This window comes from Boleophthalmus pectinirostris, unplaced genomic scaffold (genome assembly GCF_026225935.1).
Source record: "Boleophthalmus pectinirostris isolate CB_2022bp ecotype Guang Dong unplaced genomic scaffold, ASM2622593v1 HiC_scaffold_23, whole genome shotgun sequence".
NCBI lineage: Eukaryota > Metazoa > Chordata > Actinopteri > Gobiiformes > Gobiidae > Boleophthalmus > Boleophthalmus pectinirostris.
In genome coordinates, this window is record NW_026571207.1 from 4,344,522 (window position 1) to 4,362,470 (window position 17,949).

The 17,949-nt window shown below is 40.1% G+C and overlaps 7 non-coding genes across 7 annotated transcripts; all 7 read left to right on the forward strand.

The window, feature by feature from the left end:
- Positions 1-3,464: 3,464 nt before the first annotated feature.
- trnai-aau (transfer RNA isoleucine (anticodon AAU)) lies at positions 3,465-3,538 on the forward strand. The gene has a single exon. It is a non-coding gene; the product is annotated as a tRNA-Ile (tRNA).
- Positions 3,539-4,126: 588 nt separating this feature from the next.
- Positions 4,127-4,200, forward strand: trnai-aau (transfer RNA isoleucine (anticodon AAU)). The gene has a single exon. It is a non-coding gene; the product is annotated as a tRNA-Ile (tRNA).
- Positions 4,201-4,627: 427 nt separating this feature from the next.
- On the forward strand, positions 4,628-4,701 carry trnai-aau (transfer RNA isoleucine (anticodon AAU)). Its single transcript has one exon. It is a non-coding gene; the product is annotated as a tRNA-Ile (tRNA).
- Positions 4,702-5,291: 590 nt separating this feature from the next.
- trnai-aau (transfer RNA isoleucine (anticodon AAU)) lies at positions 5,292-5,365 on the forward strand. Its single transcript has one exon. It is a non-coding gene; the product is annotated as a tRNA-Ile (tRNA).
- A 420-nt stretch (positions 5,366-5,785) lies between these two features.
- trnai-aau (transfer RNA isoleucine (anticodon AAU)) lies at positions 5,786-5,859 on the forward strand. The gene has a single exon. It is a non-coding gene; the product is annotated as a tRNA-Ile (tRNA).
- A 427-nt stretch (positions 5,860-6,286) lies between these two features.
- On the forward strand, positions 6,287-6,360 carry trnai-aau (transfer RNA isoleucine (anticodon AAU)). Its single transcript has one exon. It is a non-coding gene; the product is annotated as a tRNA-Ile (tRNA).
- Positions 6,361-6,960: 600 nt separating this feature from the next.
- Positions 6,961-7,034, forward strand: trnai-aau (transfer RNA isoleucine (anticodon AAU)). The gene has a single exon. It is a non-coding gene; the product is annotated as a tRNA-Ile (tRNA).
- Positions 7,035-17,949: the final 10,915 nt, after the last annotated feature.

Below are 17,949 nucleotides of genomic sequence, written 5' to 3' on the forward strand. Positions count from 1 at the left end.
GCAATAGTAATAGACCGATCTGCAAAGTTTTTCACATTGATTTTTGAAGTGCCACTTCTTTGTAGGAAGCATAAAACCAGAATTAGATCAAGGCTTGGCTGGTCCAGTCCATGCAGCAGTGCTCTGATCAGAAGCACTCATTTCATATAAATGAATTTTTGGCTGTAGTTAGAAATCATCCAGTTTGAGACTATAGGAGCCAGAAAAGTATAATCAAGCTTTATCTCAGACTCCAATGGGCCCACATGGAACATTTTAAACAGACAGAAGACAAACAAAACTGTAATAATGGTCCATATAAGCAGCTCCTCCAATGCCTCCAGTGTTCAGAAGTGAACCTGACACCGCTCTGCTCAGGCATTATTAAAACATTCATATTTTCATTTTGTGAGTCCTCGAGGCGCTTCATAAACTTGGGACATTATTCTGCACAAACAGCAAACTGGCACTTGTCCATCGAGGGACTTTCAGCAGGATACGAAGCGCATCATCTTTATATGAAACATGCAGCTTCTTAAATTTAGTTTTACTGTAACTGCACCACATGTGTTCTAAAAGTTTTTGTTACACATTTTGAGTTTTAAGCTGTTGTTTCATTAGGGGACAGTGCAGTGGTTGTGTAATTTATCTGCGTCATCATGAGTAAACAAATAAATACATACAGGTTTTAGCACATGGAAAATAAAAAGTATATACAACAATAACTAAATAGCTAAAAATAGAATGAAAAAAGGTAATACATGTTTTTGTTTTTCAATTTCAATGTGTTTTTTGCACTAAAAATCTTGAAAAATCCAACATTCATACTGTGGGCCTCCCCTTGTTTCCATGGAAATATTGTCTCTTTGGCAGTATAGCATAAAACTCAACTATATCCATAGAGAATGCTTCAAAGCGTGGTTTAAACTTTTTATTTCCATGGATTCATGCAGGTGATGTGCCACCTGCAGAAAGTTACATACTGTATCTTTAAAGGTCAACTAAATAAACACGAAGGCTTATCATTCCAGGTCCTACACTGTGAGTTTAAACAGAAAAACAGCATGTGCAGTTTGTGGGCGTATTGTGTGTGGTTGTGTGTGGTTTGTTTCTGATGATGCAAAACTGAACTGTAAATGAGAGCAAAAGCAGAGTGAGTGCAAAGGTTTGTGTGTCTCTGCTCCTGTGGGCGACTGAGTTATGGTCTTAAGGGTTGTGCATTTTCACATTTGCCTTAAAATCAAAAACATTCTCACAGTGTTTGGACTAAGGAGCGTCTCTGAACAGCAAATTAAACAGTGTTATTCTACAGTAACAACGTAGGACATGAGACAGTGTTGGGACATGGAACAGACTTAGAGACATAAGCCTGATTTTAGGACATGGGACCGACTTGCTACATGGGACAGACTTCAGGATATGGGACAGTTTTAAAAATATAGGACAGTCTTTAAGACATGGGACAGACTTTAGAACATAGAGAGGAGGCCAACATCTGTCTCCACCTTGTCAAAAATAAAACAAACCTCTGGGGTATCCATTTAAGCACAACAACAACACTAGAAATAGATTCAAAGATGTAATTAGAATAATTTATTTTGTTGTCTTAAGTTTTCTCCTGAATGTCCAAAAAATAGTGACCCTTGTATCACTATAACACAGCGTGTAGAGGTGTAGTATTTTTAAAGTTTATTCAGTGTTTTGCAGCTCCGTTTTTCAGCACCCCTGAGTGGGGTTAGTTTGGAGTTGGATTGAGGTTGTTAGGATTAGAGCTAGAGTTTCTGTTTTTCTCACGAGAAAGAGAAAAGCAGAAAGAGACCTTCATTTGGAGGTCTGTAAACCCAATTATTTTGACAGCAAATCTTCGTATAATCGACTTGTGGATCTTTGAACACACAACTTTGACGTGTTCATTCCTTTTGCGACCTATCTGTCTAAAATGTAGCTCTAAATACTGTTTTTCAAGCCCCGTAAACAGGAGTCATAAACAGAGTGCTATGTTAACTTTCAGCTCAAATGTAGACCAGCTGCTGAGCAGCTGTTAAATAATTGGACAATCCATTTACTCAAATAATAGACACAAAATGGTGCAGCCTGTTGAGCTTGGCCTTAAAATAAGGCATGAAACAATAAAAATAAGTATATGAAACAAGTCAAAATCAAACAACTGGAACATGAGCAACTTCCTGTTTAAAAATACTGTGTAAATGTTGGCGATGGGGAACTTGAAAAGTCAACAACAGTTTTCCTTTAAACTTCACAGACCTGCCACACAAACTGAATGTGCAAATCCCCTCACAAAAAAAAAAAAAAAAAAAAAAAAAAAAAAAGCATTAATTTGTCTGTACGTCATTTTACAAAATCTTCCTTCTTTCCAAAAGTGAATTCAGCTTTTATGAGTATCTGTCTGGTTGTTCCATGCACAGAGAAAAATTTAATTGGTGAAATATTGAAACCTACGATTGAATACAAGGAAAAAACAAACAAAAAAAAAAAAGGAAATAAATAGAAGGGGTGGTTGCACCATTTTAAGACTCCATAATCCAAAGGAAGTACAAGTTTCATCTGAAAACCAGACATGGATATATTACTAGATTCTTTGGAGTCATGCAGTGCTAACATTTTTGTCATTTTTGCTTAGTTGGCAAAACACTGTCTCTGAACATCTAATCGGAGGATAACCAAAGGTTGAACTTAAACCCCTGCTTCACATGCTGAACACTCTACTCATTTGGCAAATGATCCCATAGCAATGTCTGTTTGGCATCGAAAAGAAAAGTGCACAAAATTAAGTATTTGCTTTATTTTATTACAGCATCAAACTTAAGCGTTGATAGTTATGCATGACATTTTAAAGGGAATTGGTAAATTTGGAAAAAAAAAAAAAAAAAAGTTCCTTCAAAACTGTTGTGAAGAACTTCAAGAATCTGACAGTGGCATGAGTAAAAAGTAATAGTGTATCCTTCTTTAAAAAACACTGTGTCTAGTCCAGTTGCATGATGCCAAGTCTATGCACTATTGCAGTTTACTAATCATGAAGCTGCATTCCTTCATGTTCTTTTAGCCAGTTCTCTAAAGTGAACATGGAACACCAAAACTAACAACCATGGGTCGATGTTTCTATCACAAACCATGTTCAGAAGCAAAACTTAACACTTCATATTTGCAGCATGAACTAGAACATTATGGAGTTGACACAACACTGTGTTTCCAACATACTTTAGCCTTGATTTTATGCTCTTAAAGCATCAATTTAAATTCTGCTACAATATTTTCAAGTATTTTACTCTGTTTCAGCAAGTGGTGGACTTTACCCAAAGCTCATCGACTGGACTCAGATTGCTCGACCCTTTGGTTCCCTGAAGGTATCCAGCACCAACGCTAATCGAAAATAATCTCTTGTGCAGTATCAAGTCCTTGTATCACCAGACTTTACGGACTTTACTACAGAAATTCAAAGAGTCTAAGAAATTCGTTCCAAACGCGGCCGGTTAGCTCAGTTGGTGAGAGCGTGGTGCTAATAACGCCAAGGTCGCGGGTTCGATCCCCGTACGGGCCAGCTGATTAATTCTGTTACAGTATTTACCTCCGCAAGGAGGTTATTTTTTGCCAGCGTTTGTTTGTTTGTTTGTCTGTTAGCAACATAACTCAAAAAGTTATGGACAGATTTTGATGAAATTTTCAGGATTTGTTGGAAATGTGAAAAGGAAGAACTGATTTCATTTTGGGGGTGATCCGGAAGAAATCCTGGATTCTGGATCACTTTGAAATTTTAGTTAACATTGTGGTAAATGGGGCCAAATATTTTGGTTAATCTCGGTTAATTATCGACCAAACCCCATGAAATTTGACTCGGGGATGGACAATGGGATCCTCTTTCATATTCCAAAGGCTGATCCGGATCTGATCCAGAAGACTGATTTTATCGCAATTTATATAAAAAATGGGGGTAGTCCTTGGCGGAGGTCTGCGCTCTCTGAGTGCTTTTCTAGTTTCAAGTATTTTACTCTGTTTCATCAAGTGGTGGACTTTACCCAAACCTCATCGAATCAAATAACCTCTTGTGCAGTATCAAGTCCTTGTATCACCAGACTTTACGGACTTTACTACAGAAATTCAAAGAGTCTAAGAAATTTACACTAAACACGGCCGGTTAGCTCAGTTGGTGAGAGCGTGGTGCTAATAACGCCAAGGTCGCGGGTTCGATCCCCGTACGGGCCAGTTGAGTTTTAACATAAATCTTAACACGGAACACCAAAACTAACAACCATGGGTCGATGTTTCTATCACAGACCATGTTCAGAAGCGAAACTTAACACTTCGTATTTGCAGCATGAACTAGAAGATTATGGAGTTGACACAGCACTGTGTTTCCAACATACTTTAGCCTTGATTTTATGCTCTTAAAGCATCAATTTAAATTCTGCTACAATATTTTCAAGTATTTTACTCTGTTTCAGCAAGTGGCGGACTTTACCCAAAGCTCATCGACTGGACTCAGATTGCTCGACCCTTTGGTTCCCTGAAGGTATCCAGCACCAACGCTAATCGAAAATAATCTCTTGTGCAGTATCAAGTCCTTGTATCACCAGACTTTACGGACTTTACTACAGAAATTCAAAGACTCTAAGAAATTCGTTCCAAACGCGGCCGGTTAGCTCAGTTGGTGAGAGCGTGGTGCTAATAACGCCAAGGTCGCGGGTTCGATCCCCGTACGGGCCAGCTGATTAATTCTGCTACAGTATTTACCTCCGCCAAGGAGGTAATGTTTTTGCCAGCGTTTGTTTGTTTGTTTGTCTGTTAGCAACATAACTCAAAAAGTTATGGACAGATTTTGATGAAATTTTCAGGATTTGTTGGAATTGTGAAAAGGAAGAACTGATTTCATTTTGGGGGTGATCCGGAAGAAATCCTGGATTCTGGATCACTTTGAAATTTTAGTTAACATTGTGGTAAATGGGGCCAAATATTTTGGTTAATCTCGGTTAATTATCGACCAAACCCCATGAAATTTGACTCAGGGATGGACAATGGGATCCTCTTTCATATTCCAAAGGCTGATCCGGATCTGATCCAGAAGACTGATTTTATCGCAATTTATATAAAAAATGGGGGTAGTCCTTGGCGGAGGTCTGCGCTCTCTGAGTGCTTTTCTAGTTTCAAGTATTTTACTCTGTTTCATCAAGTGGTGGACTTTACCCAAACCTCATCGAATCAAATAACCTCTTGTGCAGTATCAAGTCCTTGTATCACCAGACTTTACGGACTTTACTACAGAAATTCAAAGAGTCTAAGGAATTTACGCTAAACACGGCCGGTTAGCTCAGTTGGTGAGAGCGTGGTGCTAATAACGCCAAGGTCGCGGGTTCGATCCCCGTACGGGCCAGTTGAGTTTTAACATAAATCTTAACACGGAACACCAAAACTAACAACCATGGGTCGATGTTTCTATCACAGACCATGTTCAGAAGCGAAACTTAACACTTCGTATTTGCAGCATGAACTAGAACATTATGGGGAGTTGACACAGCACTGTGTTTCCAACATACTTTAGCCTTGATTTTATGCTCTTAAAGCATCAATTTCAATTCTGCTACGATATTTTCAAGCTGTTTTAGCAAGTGGTGGACTTTACCCAAAGCTCATCGACTGGACTCAGATTGCTCGACCCTTTGGTTCCCTGAAGGTATCCAGCACCAACGCTAATCGAAAATAATCTCTTGTGCAGTATCAAGTCCTTGTATCACCAGACTTTACGAACTTTACTACAGAAATTCAAAGACTCTAAGAAATTCGTTCCAAACGCGGCCTGTTAGCTCAGTTGGTGAGAGCGTGGTGCTAATAACGCCAAGGTCGCGGGTTCGATCCCCGTACAGGCCAGCTGAGTTTTAACACATATCTTAACATGGAACACCAAAACTATCAACTGTGGATGGATGTTTCTATCACTAATCATGTTCTGAAGCAAAACTTGACACTTCATATTTGCAGCATGAACTAGAAGATTATGGAGTTGACACAACACTCTGTTTCCAACATACTTTAGCCTTGATTTTATGCTTTTCAAGCATCAATTTCAATTCTGCTACAATATTTTCAAGTATTTTACTCTGTTTCAGCAAGTGGCGGACTTTACCCAAAGCTCATCGACTGGACTCAGATTGCTCGACCTATTGGTTCCCTGAAGGTATCCAGCACCAACGCTAATCGAAAATAATCTCTTGTGCAGTATCAAGTCCTTGTATCACCAGACTTTACGGACTTTACTACAGAAATTCAAAGAGTCTAAGAAACTTACGCTAAACACGGCCGGTTAGCTCAGTTGGTGAGAGCGTGGTGCTAATAACGCCAAGGTCGCGGGTTCGATCCCCGTACGGGCCAACTGATTAATTCTGCTACAGTATTTACCTCCGCCAAGGAGGTAATGTTTTTGCCAGCGTTTGTTTGTTTGTTTGTTTGTTTGTTTGTCTGTTAGCAACATAACTCAAAAAGTTATGGACAGATTTTGATGAAATTTTCAGGATTTGTTGGAAATGTGAAAAGGAAGAACTGATTTCATTTTGGGGGTGATCCGGAAGAAATCCTGGATTCTGGATCACTTTGAAATTTTAGTTAACATTGTGGTAAATGGGGCCAAATATTTTGGTTAATCTCGGTTAATTATCGACCAAACCCCATAAATTTGACTCAGGGATGGACAATGGATCCTCTTTCATATTCCAAAGGCTGATCCGGATCTGATCCAGAAGACTGATTTTATCGCAATTTATATAAAAAATGGGGGTAGTCCTTGGCGGAGGTCTGCGCTCTCTGAGTGCTTTTCTAGTTTCAAGTATTTTACTCTGTTTCATCAAGTGGTGGACTTTACCCAAAGCTCATCGAATCAAATAACCTCTTGTGCAGTATCAAGTCCTTGTATCACCAGACTTTACGGACTTTACTACAGAAATTCAAAGAGTCTAAGAAACTCATGCCAAACACGGCCTGTTAGCTCAGTTGGTGAGAGCGTGGTGCTAATAACGCCAAGGTCGCGGGTTCAATCCCCGTACGGGCCAGCTGAGTTTTAACACATTATCTTAACATGGAACACTGAACCTCACAACCTTGGATCAATGTTTCTATCACAAACCATGTTCTGAGGATATGCGTCAGAAGAGTGTTAATTTTTGGTAGAGCGGCCAAATCAATTGGCCCACAGGCTGCCGGTGCGATTGTCGGGCAAGACACTTTTGTCTGTGTACACTCATGTATGTGTGTGTGTGGGAATAGGTGAGTGGTTCCTTAAGGTAAAATGCTTTGAGCCTTTAAGGTAGAAAAGTATTGTATAAAACCTATTGTTTATCAGTATTTGTTGTCAGTTAAGTGAATTGAACTACCCTAAGATGTGAAGTGTTCCTTAAGGCATATTTTGAATAATATTTCAAGTCTCTAATGGGCAAGGTTGAATCAAGGTGGTACAGTGGATGGCTTGAAGTTTTAGTTGGGGGAGTGTGGCAATTCCAGCTCTGACAAGGTCTTTGTGCGAGGCATCGGAAGACACAGGCTGGGACAGCAAAGACAGGGCCGGATTCAGTGGGCTGTTGTCAAAGTTGACCACTAAACTGAATGTGAAATACTAGAGGACAGAAGTACCACCATCCCAAAGGCCCATGACAGAACGACCAACTACTGTATGTACGAGGAGAGCCACTGAGAGTAAGGAAGTTTCCCACCATACACCCTGTTTGTCTAAGCAGTAGTTGAGAATATGAAAGAGAAGTGTTCACAACAGAGTAGTGGGCAGAGGCTCATACACTCTGATAAGTCAAACAGCAGTCCTCCACCCAGACAGCAGCTCGGCGCAAGACAATCATCGTCATGGAGAAGATGAAGTGAAATGTTTGTGTGATGTTCTAAACATTAATGAGCAGGAAGCACATACTGGCTAGTGGAGACAAGTTAAAAATCTCCTCACAGCAGTGGACACTCTCGGCAAGTAATACAGACTGTGAGCGCGCTTTAACACCATGAATAATATAGAGGGAGCCTGACAACTAAACTCCATCTAACCCGCTCTTCAGAAACACTGTGGGCCCCATACACTGCCACATGTGAAAACCTGACAAAGGCAGAAGAGCAGCTCATGCAGCAAGTGTCATGGCTCACAAGACTTTTTTTACTCCTTTTTGGAATGTGTTGTGAGTCCTTAGAATCATCTCAGACCAGATTGCTGTTTGAGTTGATTCAGTTCTATTGCCTCATTTACAGTTTTCATTAATATGTTTGCTGAGGTTTCCCCACAATTTACATGCAATGATTTCATAACCAATCTTCATATTACTTCAAAAGTATTTATAACTTTAATGAACTGCTTTGTTGTGAGGTTACAGTGGGATGAACTGAACCTTAACATGTTTTATGAAGACTTGAAATGTTCATGTTGCTGTATAAGACTGCACTAAAAATAAACAACTCTCCCAACAGGTCAGTCTATATCAAGGATACTCTTTGTGCGGCTCGCGAGCCACGTTTGGCTCACCAAGCTTTCACTGGTTGCTCACAAGTTTGTACCAAAAATGTAATTTATTATATATATATATATATATATATATATATATATATATATATATATATATATATATATATATATATTTTTTTTTTTTTCAAATGTGTTAGATAAACATACAGTGAACATTGCAACACAAACATCTGCATTACATGAAGTATAAATCTAGAATCCATGTATCATTCATTCATTCGTTTTTCAATAAAAAAACAAAAATAAAAAAATGAAAAAAAGGATAATGATTTGTTTTTTCAGTTTTCGATTTTGAGTTTAAATGAAGAATGGAAAAAATGAATAACCGTTTACGTGACTTCCGCGACTGCGATGCCGGACTTTTGCGCCGAATATGAACTGAACCAGGATTGATCCACGTCCAGGACCAGACGGGAACCAGAAGCAGGACCAGGGCGGACTCCAAGCTTTGACTCCGAGCCTCCGTGGGGTCCGAGCCTCAGCTTCGAGCCCTGGCCCTGCCGTGGGCTCTGAGCCTCCGGTCTGGTCCCGGCCTGGTCCTGGTTTGGTCTCGGTCTCAGTCCCACTCTGGTCCCAGTCTGGTCCCGGTCTGGTCTCGGTCTGGTCCCGGTCTCAGTCCTGATCTCAGTCTCGGTCTGGTCCCGGTCTGGTCCCAGACCTGGATCAGTCCTGGTTCAGTCTGTATGCATCGCAAAAGTCCGGCATCGCAGTCACGGTCGTTATCTGTTTTTTCCATTCTTTCATTTAAACACAAAATAGAAAAATGAAAAAAAAAAAACTAATCATTACAATTTATGCAAATGAGCCATGTGGTTTTAAGTTTCATCTGTAAAATGTAAACAAATGTGTCAAAGCTGCATTAAACTCATTATAATCTCAATATATATGGTGATATGGCTCTGGAGTCATTATGGTTTATATGTTGGACAGTTGAGTTTATTTATGCAGAATACTTGGAGTGTAACGATATGCAAGTCTCACGATACAATATTTATTGCGATATCGTGGGAAAGCTCATGATTTGTAACAATGTCCAAATTTCTCCGTACGATATTTTCATGATATACACCTCACGGTACGATATTTATTGAGATATTTTGTGGAGGCAACAAACAAACAAAACTGTTAATCTGCTACTTTTTCCTTTAAAATGACAAGACTTAATCCAAAGAACTAAGACTTAAAAGTGCTTAGAACTGTTATTTCTTCTTGTAGTCTGCACTGAAATGGAGCAAAGGATCATGGTCTATGTAGTTCTCTCTGTTTTTTTTTTTTTTTTTAGCAATTGTTGCACCATAACTCTTAATTTAAACAAAGAGACTTGTAATTCGATATATTGTGATGCTCCATGATATTACTTTGAAGATACGATATCACGATATTTCAGTTATTGTTACATCCCTACAGATTAGTAATAATAATAATGATGATAATTTTTATATAGAAAACGTTAATGATTAAGCCATAACTCAATTGTTCATTCTCTCAACGATTGATTAAGAAAATTTACTATATAAATCTATTATCTTAATTAGTGCTGTCAAGAGATAAAAAAAAAAGAGATTAATTAATTATGATCTGTAATTAATTAGTCTGATTAATCTCTTCTTTAATTTCACCTAAAAATTGCTGAGAAAAGCTTCAACTTGAGGTATTTTCATTTAAATTTATTATTACATTATTGTGGCAGATCAAAAGACTGATATAGAACAAAAAAAAGTTACTTTATAAAGTCATTTATTGTTTAACAAACTTTAACAGATGCAGTCACTTACATTCCACAGTATCATCATTATTATTACTATTACTAATCTGCATAAATAAACTCAACTTTACAACATATAAACCAAAAACACTCTAGAGCCACATCAGCCCGTTTGACATTATAATGTGTTTGATGCAGATTTGCGCAAGTCTCACAGAAACAAATCTTAAGACCGTGTGGCTAATTTGCATAAACTAAGCAGAGAAATGAAAAAATGACATGATTCAGTGGAATATGAGTGTTCTTTCTGTGACAGAGGGATGTTGATGCTGAGGGTGAGTCTGTTCTGTGTTTGTGTCACGATGTTTTCAGAGATCATCCGTGCGCAGGTTTAGCGCTGATGCGGCGAGAACGGGAATGAAAATTACAATTCTTTGCGGGAGCGATGTGTTGTTATCCCAACAACACATAAAAACAGATTTTATAATAAGGAAACTCGCGTACAGAAACAGTAAAATTAGAGATTAAAAATTAGATTAACGCGATAAAAAAATATAACACGCTAAATATGACTGTAATTAATTAATCGCAATTAACGCAATAATTTGACACCCCTACTGTTAATTAAAAATGTACTGCTGTGTTTCATTTTTGTGAGATGTCCATCCAGTTTATCTGTAGAAATGCACATTTGCAAAGCTGACTTGGTATGTTGGCGTACGTTGGGAATAAGTGGCTCTCCTCTTGATTTTACTCTTCCAATGTGGCTCTTGTGGGAAAAAAAACCCCCCAAAAAACTCATAACCTTTATAACTTCATTTTAATGCAAGTGTTTTTCTACTATATACAGTATTTTTCTAGCGCTGTCAGCTCGTTAAAGCATGTGATAATTCCGACAGTCCTCACACGGAACTGAAGATGCCTCGTGGATGGACAGCTTCACACCAGCGTTGTTCTTTTAAAATGGAGCCTACCTGAATGCCCGAGGGACACAAACATGTTTTCTTATCGAATCGGATACTCCCGGGTGCATTTATTCAGTCTGACGGAGCAGAATTTGAAGACTGAGGCTTTGGCACTGGACTAAAACTCCAGATCCATAACGATCCGGCTGCACTCTCGTAAAGCACTGCTCTTTTACGGTCTGTCTCAGGACAAACTGCTCCTTTAGACTTTAGCTCATTTGGCCTGATTTGATTATCAGAGAAGTACATTTTCCTCAAAATCACCCCACCGCTCTAACTCTCACAAATGCACTGTTTGTGTCTAAGACCTGCCACGGCCAAGATCACTTTAAAGGCTCTGACCCTGATTTTTTGCGCAAGTGAGGAATAACTTTGAATCACTGCATTGTTTAAAATGAACTACGTATTTTTTTAAGCTTTTAAGAGAAGGTACAGCGCCTTTAAAGAGCCCATATTACAGTATTTTCTGATTTTCTCTTTTATAATGTTTCACCTTCACTAGAAACACTCGGATACTTTCAGCCCTGTAATTGCCAGTCCTTCCTCCACAAAAGGTAAAAGACAAAAAAAAAATGAGAATGAAAGCACAACTCCAAGTCTGTTTTTGATGACATAACAACATAATATATATAATGACTTATTAATCCCTGTATCATTTGTTCATTCATTTTTTTAATACAACCAAAAATAAGAAAATGGAAAAAAAAAACACAAAAAAAAAAAAAAAAAACTATTTTCTTTATTATTTGTCTCCAAAACCAAAATGAAAAAAAACATTTGTGTTTAAATGAATAATGGAAAAAATGGAAAACAGCTGTTTCCCATTTTCGTGACTTAAACTGTGATGCCGGACTTTTACGCTGCATACGGACTGAACCAGGACTAACCCCAGATCTAAACCAGAACTGAACCAGGACTAAACTGGTCTCATGGTCACTGGTCATGGTCTCAGTGCCGGTCTCAGTCCCGATCTGGTCCCAGTCTAGTCCCGGTCTCAGTCCTGGTCTGGTCCCTGTTTCAGTCTCGGTCTGGTCCTGGTCTCATTCCCAGCCTCAGTCGTGGTCTGGTCCCAGTCTGGTCCCGGTCTCAGTCCTGATCACCCGACAGTCTACATGGGCACACCTTCGGGCCTGTCTCGACACTCCTGGTTCAGACCTGGTTCAGTCCTGGTTTAGTCTTAGTTTAGTCCTGGTTTACGACTGAGACCGGGACCAGACCAGGACCAGGACTGAGACCAGGACTGGGACTGGGACCAGACCAGGACAAGATCAAGATTGTGACCGGGACTAGACCGCCACCAGACCGGGACTAAGACCAGGACTGAGACCGGGACCAGCACTGACACCGGTTTACACCTGGTTTAGTCCTGGTTTAGACATGGTTTAGATCTGTTTTAGTCCTGGTTTAGACCTGGTTTAGATCTGTTTTAGTCCTGGTTCAGTCCGTATGCGGTGCAAAAGTCCAGCATTGCAGTTTAAGTCATGTAAACGGGAAATGGTCGTTATCCATTTTTTTTCCCCATTATTCATTTAAACACAAAATCGAAAACCAAAAAAAAAAAAAAAGTATTATTATCCGTTTTATCACTTTGGTTTTGGAGACAAATAATGAAGAAAAACTGTTTTTTTTTTATTTAGAAAAATGAAATGATACATGGATTCTTACATCTCATGAGTCCGTTTTGTGGAACATAGGACCTTTTTATTGACGGTGACGGGTTTGTGCGGCTCTTTTCCTGCCTCGCGGTGCATCTCGTCCTTGTCATGAGATATAATGGTCCCATCAGCCCCCACCCTCCCTCTCTCTGACCCCTCCCATCTCCCCTGTCAATAGCCATCACGTCACACCGGGGGGGGGGCATCGGTCAGTGTCCATCTTCATTCCGTGTCCAGAGCCTGTCACTTAGCTGGTGTTTTATGACTCGCACTCGCGCTGGGCTGTGGATAGGCCAAGAGGATCTATTTATAGAGCTTCTAGGTACAATCGCGGGTTTACTGGAATGTTTACACACACACACAAAAAGCCTGACCGTGATCTGAGTTCAGGAGTTATCGGATTATTGAAATGTCACGTTAACAGTTATATCTGATGTGAGTCATTTGATTTCTGTCTGATTTTGTTTATTTATTTAATGAGAGAGGGACAGTGCAAAATATACATTAACCTTAACTAGGGCTGGGCAATATGGAGCAAAAAAAAAAGATCTCGATATATTTTGCTATATCTCGATATACGATATATGTCTCGATATGTGTACAGGAAAAATAACCCCTAAAACTACAGCAAAAACAAATATGCCAAATTCGATATGGTCTTTTTATTGAAGTGCAAGAGGTCGGCATTTCATATAGGAACAATGTGCTTCTGTCACATGTAAGATTACAAAAAAATCGATGATTACATAAATAATAATTTAACTGTAAAATTAAAGAAATAGGCCTAATACATATTTCTTTCTTTTCATTCATAAATAAAACAACTCAACTCAAGCTCATCTTTGCATTAATTCTGATAATCATGAGCTCCTTTAACAGAAGAAGCTCAGGAGGTTCCTTATTTTGGCGGCACGGTGGCTGAGTGGCTAGTACTCATGCCTCACAGCAAGAAGGTTCTGGGTTCGGTCGCCCGAGCCTTTCTGTGTGGAGTTTGTGTGTTTCTCCCTGTGTCTGGAGGGGCCATCAACCCAAAACATGCTACATAGGTCTTCATGAACAGTTGGTAGTCAAGGTCAGTTTAATGCATTCATTTCAATAATTGTGTGTCATTAGGCAAGACACTTCACCCACATTGCCTAGTATGAAAGCGGAGTGTGCATGAGTGGTGGTTGGAGGGACCGATGGTGCCGATTGGCATAGCAGCTGTGCTTCTGTCAGTCTGCCCCAGGGCAGCTGTGGCTACAATAGTATCTTACCATCACCAGGTATAGAGTGAATGAATAATGCTGAATAATGCTCTGTAAAATGTCTTTGGGGACAAAAAAAAAATGTCTGTGAAAAGTGACCCAAATCCGATTTTTTTGGCCCTATGTACCTGTATCTGATCTTTTAATGACAGTCTGAACGACACAGATCAGATTTTTTCAAATGTGACCCAAGACACTTGGATATGTGCTCCTGAAACAGATACATATCTGATCTTTTGACATGCGACTTCAGTCTGAATGGCCAAAGTGCATTCATCCGACCTACACATTATCAACAAGCCACAAGGCGAAAATCGTTAATGAACTCCGTGTCACTGACACAAAGCACATCACCACTCACCACTCTTGGCTCCACATCCACACGTTCCTTTCAACGGACGTCGCTGCTGCTGTCCCACAAAACACCACGGCCAAAAACCTCGTCCTTCTCCTTCTCAATCTCCTCCTTAAAACAAGTAAGTTGTTCATGTTCTGGCTCCGGTACGAGAGGAACTTTAAAATCTCCAGGTGCTCAATGCTCGCGTCCATGTTTGGACAAATTCCGTAAACACAGAGACGCTCACTGCGGTTGACGTCGTCGTGTCTCCAGTGCACATGCAGGACAATTTTGGGCCGTTTACTGTTCACACTGGAGATCACATACAAGTCGCATTTAATTGGAAATGTGAACGACCTCGCAAAAACATCAGATTTCACAAAAAAATCTGAATTGAGCATTAAGCCCTGCAGTCTGAACGTAGCCCAAGTGGCCTGGATCGCATGTGTAAAAATCGGATGTGTGTCGTTCACACTGTCACTAAAAGATCAGATGCAGGTCACATAGGGGTGAAAAAAATCAGATTTGGGTCACTTCAGGCTGCAGTCTGAACATAGCTTTAGTTCATTCATTGTTTATGTTTGGTAGCACAACACCCTTAAAGTTGCATCGTGTAACTTTTCTGGTGGAGAGTCCGCCAAATGCTTTTCCCCATGGAGTTACAGGTCAGATCTGTACCGAGGCAAAACCTCTCAGAGTCTAAATTACCTGTTTTTCTAAGTATTTTTGAGCTATAAAAGGACTTGTAATTGAATAAATGTAAAGTAGAGCTTACTTAAAAGTTACACAATGAACCTTAACTTTGAAAATATTGGACATTTCAAACAATTCATATGTCAAGTAATAAAAAGTTATACTGTAATGGGTTTCAAAAGTCCAGAAGTCTTCAGTCATGAACCAGACATAATTCAAGCTTCAACATCTTTCACGGTCTTTCCTTCCTGCATTTAATCGTACCTCAAAGTGAAAAGTTTTGCCCATCTCTAAAGTGAAGCCTCATTCTGACATTTCCCTGTTGTGGTCTAACCTTCTTGTTAAGTCTCCTCTGTTTTGTGAACTTCTTTTGCCGTTTCCACAACAAATACCAAATCGTCTCCACAGCAGGGCCCGGCCACCGCTCGCTACGCGTTTGGACATTTCACCAATTAAATTTGTGTCTCGCAAAAGTGTCTGACAGCTTCAGGGCGCATTGTCTAACTTTTCTGGTGGAGCGTTTGTCAAGTGCTTCATGGAGGTGTTTTTGCTTCGTCTGGAATGTTGCACAGTGTGGTATTAAACATTTCTATTTTCATGGAGACCAAATCAAATCAAGTTAAAGGTCAGATCTGTGGAGAGGCAACCACAGTAGTCAAAATGCCTGTTTTCCTTGGTATTTTTAAGCTTTAAACCATCTGTAAATATAAGGTAGAGTAGTTTAATGTCATATTGTGGAACATTCAGGCAGAGCTATGACAGATTTATAAAAACAAGCAGATGACAGACCCATAACACAGAGTCCTTCACTGGTCCATTTTTGGAGACCTGCACCTGCCCGCACCGGCGCAGTACAGCACCACACCCGCCCGTTCACCTGTGATTATATCAAAGTTAAACCCGCACCACACAGACCTGTTAACAACCCAACCGTTACCCGCCCGTGCCCCGTGATAAATCACACACAAATGTAAGCGTTCTGACTGAAGCATTTATCAGAATATGAATTGAAAAGTTACGACTTCAAGAATTACAATCATGAAATGAAATAAAACGGTCAACGAACAGGAATTCACAGACACGACTCGACTGTCATCACTTCACAGACATTATTTATTGAGTAGAAGAAACATTGATTGAAATGTCGCACTAAACCAGGACTAAACCAGAACTGAACCAGGACTCACTGTCCTAGGAGGTGCGCCCGTGTACACTGTCGGGTGATTGCAGACGAAACGGGCAGAGCTCCACACCGCACGGAGGTAAGTGCAGCTGTCGCCCGATCTGGCTTTGCGGACACCCTGCTCCACGGGCTCAGAGTTCTCTCTCTTAAATCCAAGATTAGTCCTGGTGTAGTCCTGGTTTAGTCCTGATTTAGTCCTGACCCGCCCGGATGTAACCACTACCAGCTTGCATACCCGCCTGTCAATTTCCACGTTAAAACCTGCCCGTTTCAGCAACTATTTATACCCGCAGGTACCCGACCAGGGAATCTTTGCCAACACAGAATGTATGACTTCGTCTTCATTCATCCTGACCGCTTTGTTTACTGTTGTGCTGTACCACACAGTTCTTCACTGATTGGTCGGTGTTTGGTCAGCAACTTCTGGGGTTCTTGCAAACTGTCTTGTGTATTCTGATTCCTGACCTAGTCACTGAAGAGAAATTAAACTGAGCGGGGGCACTAGGTGGCGTCAGCCTGACTACCTTTTAGGATCCTGAGCACTAAATTTGTATAGCTGAAACAAATACACATAAGGGTTAATCTGAGTTTAGCTGTAACACAATCTGACCAGAAAAACCTGATTTAGTTGGAACTACAGCAGGGAAGCTGAGCTATGCTGTTAAACAAGACTCACACATAAAATTAGTCTCAAGATAGTTAGTATTAGCCCACAGTTTTTCAGTTAATCACTCGCACCTTTTACTTGAAAATCAAACTCCTAAACAACACCATGGATCACAGGCTCCTGAAAATGTGCCGTTTAAATTCAGTTTTAATGTTTTCTTGATGTTTGAGATGATCTTTTGACAGTGTTTGCTGATGTGTATATTGTGTCACCATGGTCCACCATGGAGATACATGTAGAACACCCCCAACGTGGTTAGTTTGACCAGACACTGCTGTTTACCCGAGACAGTCCCAGTTTTGAGCCCTGTGTCTCCTGTCCCAGCAGATTTATCCAAAACCAGTTATTTGTCCCACTTTTGTTCAAGAAATGTCCCAGGTGTCCCTATTTTTGACCAATCTGATCCTCGCAACAGCAGAAAGAAGCATAAACTGTCATTTATTTCGGTAAAATACAGAAAAGCTGCTTTTAAAATGACCAAAACTCCAAGAAAATGTGACTATACTGACTCATGTTCGTCGTGAATGGGCCGAGTGCAGAACAATTTTCCTTAATTACGCACTCGTTTCACAATTTCATTATTACCAGCTATCACAAACCGGGGGTGTCCCAGTTTCTGAATTAGAAAATCTGGTCACCCGAAGCGTGACGTCACTGCAGAGTAACAACACAAGAAGTGGCAGTGAGTTCTAAAACAGGTTATTACCTCTCCCTGTGCCATCAACGCTGAAAATTGCGTCCAAAATACAGGGACTATTCACATAATGGGGAACTGTGCAATGAGTGGAGTGAGCAAAATTTTATTGTTTGGCCCCCCGTGACCCCAGCTCTTTGGGACAACAGATGGAAGTGAACCTTTGGCGATAATCTGGTGTTTTTACATTCAGGTTGAATCATGTCTGTCCAGTAACGCTCACTCTATCTGTTATATAATTCTCCAATTTTGTCATATTTTAATTATTGTGTAGAAATTTGGTAGCCAGGCTGGCGCCACCTAGTG